A 5,258-nucleotide genomic window follows, 5' to 3' on the forward strand; every position below is an offset into this window, starting at 1 on the left:
CTTCCCCCAACTTATTCCTGGAGGAGGGAGACCGTTTATCACGGCAGAGGGGAGCCAGATTGGGTTGCGAGGGGTTAAACCAGGATGGGAACTCTCTGTTCCATGAGGGAGTATGTGTGTGTGGGGAGGTGAGGCCTGGAGGATTATGGGGTTGCCTCCTTCTGCCCCACACACACCAACTGGTTTGGTCACCCCTATACCCGCCTGGCACTGCTGGGAGAGCTGGCATGTAGTGGGCATCAGGTTGGGAGGAGAGAGTGGGCATAAGGAGTGTTGTACTGGGCTGTCAAGGGACATATTTGTGACTAGGTCTGGGTGGTAGTGAGTATTCCTCCTTAGTGGTGACTGGGGAGAAGGGCAGGGGGCTCCCCCTGGAGCAGCTGATGAAACAAGGCGAAATCTCTGTCAGTGCCTCCTGTCCCTGGCCCCAGGAGCCCTGGCTCCCCCAGCGTGCCTCTGTTGCATGGTTGCTGTGGGCGCGACACAGTCTGCTGGCACCCCCAGACACTGTCCCCTCCCTTGGGTACCACACCCCCCCAGCCTTGGCACAGAGGTCAAAAAGGGGTTAATACCACTAGAGAGGGGCACTGGGGATGAAAGAAGGTAGTACCCATTGGGCTCAGGTGTCAAGGAGAGAGGCTGCTCTGATGGGACGTTCTCATCACTTCTCAGCCCTGGCTGATATAGACCCCAGTGTCTGGGAGACAGGTGCTGTCCTCTTCCCCCTCCCCATGGTGCCCCCTGGCACCCAGGGCCCCCAGCTCCTCCTTGGCCTTGTGCCTGCCCAGGGAGGGCGCGGCGGGCAGCGGGGGCTGGGCTAACAATGCACCATCAGGCCCTTTGTGTGCTTGCACTTGGCACCCTGGGGAAGGGTGGGGGAGGGGGCCCAGCAGGCATGGGGGGCGGAGCGCTCTGGGGTGGGGACAGTGAAGGCTGGGGGAGAGAAGCAGAGAATGAAAGCAGGTGGGGAGGAAAGGGAAGTAGGTCAGATAGGGTGCCGGCCCCCCATTCCAAGCCAAGGCTGAGAGACCCAGCCCCTGATCCTATGGCTGCCTGGATGGCATCATGCTGGCGTCTGAGGCACAGCCTAGGACTGGGCATTTGGGGTCAGAAGTCACTGCCCAGGGGACTGCTCAGATGGAGGAGGCTTGGCCTGTTACTGCCCCCTTCTTGATGGCTGAGAGACCCAATTCTCCTGGCCCAAGACCAAGGCCCCAAGATGGGTAGTGAATGGGCTCCAGGGAGGGCACTGCCCTCTGATAGAAGCCTCTGGGCCTGCTTCAGGGCTTCCTGCCTCCAGCCTGCTTGGCTCCCTGACCTTCCTGAGAGTTGAGACTGCCCTGACACAGGGCCTTGAGGCCTATGCCTGTTTTGGCTTGGGGCTGAAGAGGCAAGTGGGGGAGGAAGGTGGGGACAGGCAGACGAATAGGACCCTGGCATGGGGTGTGCCCGCCCTGGCCTCTTCCCCCTCCTTCTGCTGAGTAAACTCGTGAGTAAACTTGACGTTTTGCCCGGACAGTTTGAAGTTGCCTCGCTGTCCCCCACCCCCCAGTCCTGCCAATATACAAGCGGCTAGGTGCCAAGGCGGGCCTGGGGGACTAGGAGGAGGGGGATAGAGCTGCTGTCATCCACCACGAAGGGTTACAGGGGACAAAAAAGACCCCCCACCCAGCCAGGCCCAAGTCTTGGCGAGAGTCTTGGCTGAGACCTGTCAGCATCTGTCCCAGAGCCTTGGGGAGCCCAGGGAAAGTAACCTCGAAGCAGGTCCTCTGCCCACTTCTGACCTTCACCCCCGCTAGGGAAAGGCACCCAGATGCCATCTGGCCCCCTGAGTTGCCATCTTTAATGTCCACAGACTGCCTGGCACAGGGAAAATGCTACCTTTAGCAACTTCCCCAGGGAGCCCAGAGGGAACTGCCCTCTTCATTCTGCCCCACAGCCTGCTCTCTTCATTCTGCCCCACAGCCTGGGATGGGCATCTTAGCCCTCTCTTCCCTGAGATCTCCCTCCCAGCTGCCATGGCCTCTGCTCTGAAGGACAGCATTCTCATGTGCCAGCACCCTTCCTTGACCTCACACCTGGGCCTGATCCCACATATCCCTCCATTGTATTCACCATCAGACTGGCCCTGACCTCCCCAACCCCTTCCTCTGCCTGCTACCTTTCTCAGTCAGGTCAGCCTTCAGAGCTTCCCAGCCAGCAGATACCTGTGCTAGATCTAGGGGTTGCGGGTGCCCCAGGCGAAAGAGGGCTGATGGCAGCAAATGGAGCCAAGTGACCCCCCCAAATATCAGTGTGCTACCATTTGACGTCACTGATTCCTCTTATGCCTCCCCAGGTCACCAGAATGATGGGGGAAATGCCTTCCCTGTCTCTGCCAGGTCTCGGAGTGGGGCTCCCCCAGGCCCTTGCTTTCGACCTCATGTCTCTGGCTTCAGTTTCCTTCCTGTTTCCACCCCCCCCCAACTCCTCCCCACCCATATGTCCCTTTCAACAGACATCCTCTCCTCCTTCCTTCCTCCTTTCATTCCCCTTTGCCTGGGAGCAGGGGTCCTCTCCCCTAACCATGGACCTCCTAGCCTTTTACCTCTTCTTAAACCCAGTCCCCTTGGAGATTCCTGACCTAGTCCTCTGAAGAAGAGAACCCAGGGATTCTCGAGGGAACTACAACTCCCAAAGCACATGCAAAGCAACTGTAGTGCACACTGGGAGTTGTAGTCCTTCAAGAGCTCTTAACTTGGCTGAGCCTGGAAATAACTTCAGGATAAGCGTAAAAGCCATGGCTGGGATGGGTTGGAACAGGGGCACCCTCTGCATCCCCCTGCTGTGTTCTTGCCATCCCGTTCCCATTTGATACCATGTACCCATGATTGACATCCATCTCCCCTGCTGAGACATGCTACCCATCCTCACCTTAGGGCCCCACCTTAGAGATGCCCACACCCTGCTCTGCTGCCCCTGGCGGGGTGAGATGGAGGGGCCCCATGAACTCAATCCCTGTCCCCTGCCCTCTAGGCTGATTCCCTCCCTTTATGGGGATCAAAGGGCAGAGAGCAGCCCCACCCCACTCCCTCACAGGCTGTAGGCACTAGGGCTTTCAGGAATCGCAGGGACTTTGGTGCCCAAGCATTTGCTTGGGCAGGGGAAATGCCGGGAGGTTGGCGCCTGGTGGTAGGGAGAGACACTGGCCTCCACCCTGGGGTGTGGAGCACTCAATAACTGCTCATGGGCTGTCCATAGCCTCCTAGACTCTCTTTGTGGAGGTCTTGAAGGGTGTGTTACCTCTTGAGGAGGTGGCTTGAAAACAGGGTCTTGGGCCTTATCTGTAGGGCCTAGGGCCTGGGCCCGCCTGTCTGGCACCAAGGCCCAGGGGTGACCATCCCCCACCCCAGGCCCATAGTTGGCATGGGGCGCTGGGAGCAGGGGGGTAGGAGGGAGAGAAGGGCAGGACTGCCAGCATCCTGGTGGGTAGGTGCCAACCGGGCCGGGAGCTGGTGAGGGGCAGCAGGCCAGCGGCATGGAGCCAGCAGCTGTTGGGGGGAAAGGGGAGGGGATTCTTTAGGGGGCATTTCTGTGGTTCCCCCCACCACCCTAACAGGACTTGGGATGGCCTAGTGTCTGGGGGACACGAGGTCACCCCTCGTTCTGGGAAGAAGGGACCCCAGGAGTTGTCTGAGTGAAACTTTGTGGCCCACCTATCTCTGGGCTCAGAGCCCTCCTGAGTTGCCCCTCAGGCCCAGGCGGGTCCCACCCAACCGGCCAGGGTGGCAGCAGCTTGCGCAAGGGGTGGGGCTAGGCGCTTCCCAGCAGATGCCCCCTCCCGGCTCCTTCCTCTTTCGGTGCCCACAGCTCCCCCAATCTGTCTACCCCCCTCAGGCCAGCTCTGTCCCCCTGATCCCCTGGCTATTGGGGGCTGGCACGAGTGCTGCCCCCTGGCCTGGTTGGCAGGGTTGGTGCCCGGGCAAGGAACTGTGGTATGTGAGTGGGTTTGGGGTGAGGCTATGGGGAGGGCGGGGTGCTGCCTTGCCCAGCCCCCGAGGGCCCCAGCCCAGTACAGGGTAGGGAGAATTCGGCCAGCTCCCAGGGGGGCTTAGGGGCCTACTGGAGTCTGGAGGGCCTCCTTGTGGTCCCTTATCCCACATGGCCCTAGGGGTTGGAACATGGGCACCTGTCACCCTGGCACTGACTGTCCAGGGTTCCCCTCCTCCCTCTTCTGGCCACTTCTGCCTCCTGTCCCCTCCCCTCCCTTCTTCCTTCTCCTGGTCCCACCTCCAGCGGCCTCTCCCATTGCTCCTCCTCATCTCTGTCCTCCTGGACTGTCCCAGCGCCTACCTTTCCTACCCCTCACCTTTTTCCCCCTTTAGGCCTGAGTAAGGACAGGCGGGGGTGGGTACAGCTGGGGCTTCAGGCACCACAGGCAGAGACTCTGGGCCCTCTCCCACGCCACCAGCCCTCCTGTAACCCCTCCCTCCAAGCTGGGGGGAGGGGGACAGCACCCAGAGGGTTAAGACTGTAGGGGGGAGGGGCTGGGCCAGGTCGTGGGCGGCCCCTTTGAAGGAGGGAGCTGGAGCGGGGAACAGCCACCCTACCTGCCCCCCAGCCTGGCCCTCCCCCACCCGTCCCAGCCTGCTGCCCCCAGGGGCCAGGAGAAGTTACCGGCAAGGCCCCTCAGCATTCAGGTGAGTAGGCCCTGCTCTGGCTTGGGAGATCAGGCCCCAGGGGTGCTCGGAGGCCTAGTATTGGCCAAGGGTCAGAGGACTGAAAAACAGGTTAGGAAAAGGGTGCTCAGACTTCACTGGGGGATTTAGGGAACTGAGGGTCTGAGGGGCTGGGGTATAGGGAGACTTCAGGGTCTAAGCGGACCCAAGGATGACCAGGAGAGGCAGAGGAAGAACCTATAGGAGCCGAGTGATTGCCGGGCCAGGCCAGGAGGTTGGACAGGCTGGCAGGGAGCCGGGCTCCGGAGATCAGGCTGGGGTGTCCTCTGGGGCTGGGGGGCTCAGGTTTCTGCTGGCGGCTTGGCGGGTGTGGGGTTACCAGCCAGCTCGGTTACCCAGCCGGAGACACTAGGCTGGGGGAGGGGGTGGGCACAGGGCAGACCCTGGCACCTAGTGCAGTCTCCTAAGGCCCTGAGGAGAGCTGGCCCTGCCCAAGCAGACCCTGCTGAGAACCCCAATGGCCAGGATCTGTCCAAGTGGACAGTTGCCTGGCCTAGGGTGGGCCCTCTGGGAAAGTCCAGCCGCTCCAGGGCTGGAAAC

At 61.1% G+C, this 5,258-nt stretch overlaps 1 protein-coding gene across 1 annotated transcript in view; it reads left to right on the top strand.

Annotated features, from left to right (window-relative positions):
- Window positions 1–4,349: 4,349 nt before the first annotated feature.
- Window positions 4,350–5,258, top strand: part of ZBTB7B (zinc finger and BTB domain containing 7B) — an 8,112-nt gene continuing 7,203 nt past the window's right edge. Inside the window, exon 1 of the mRNA XM_021707800.1 lies at window positions 4,350–4,679. The gene's annotated coding sequence lies outside the window, so the exon portion shown is untranslated. The remainder of the gene's footprint in view (window positions 4,680–5,258) is intronic.

Source organism: Carlito syrichta, unplaced genomic scaffold (genome assembly GCF_000164805.1).
Source record: "Carlito syrichta isolate Samal-C Ts95f unplaced genomic scaffold, Tarsius_syrichta-2.0.1 Scaffold126413, whole genome shotgun sequence".
In the NCBI taxonomy this organism is placed as follows: Eukaryota; Metazoa; Chordata; class Mammalia; order Primates; family Tarsiidae; genus Carlito; species Carlito syrichta.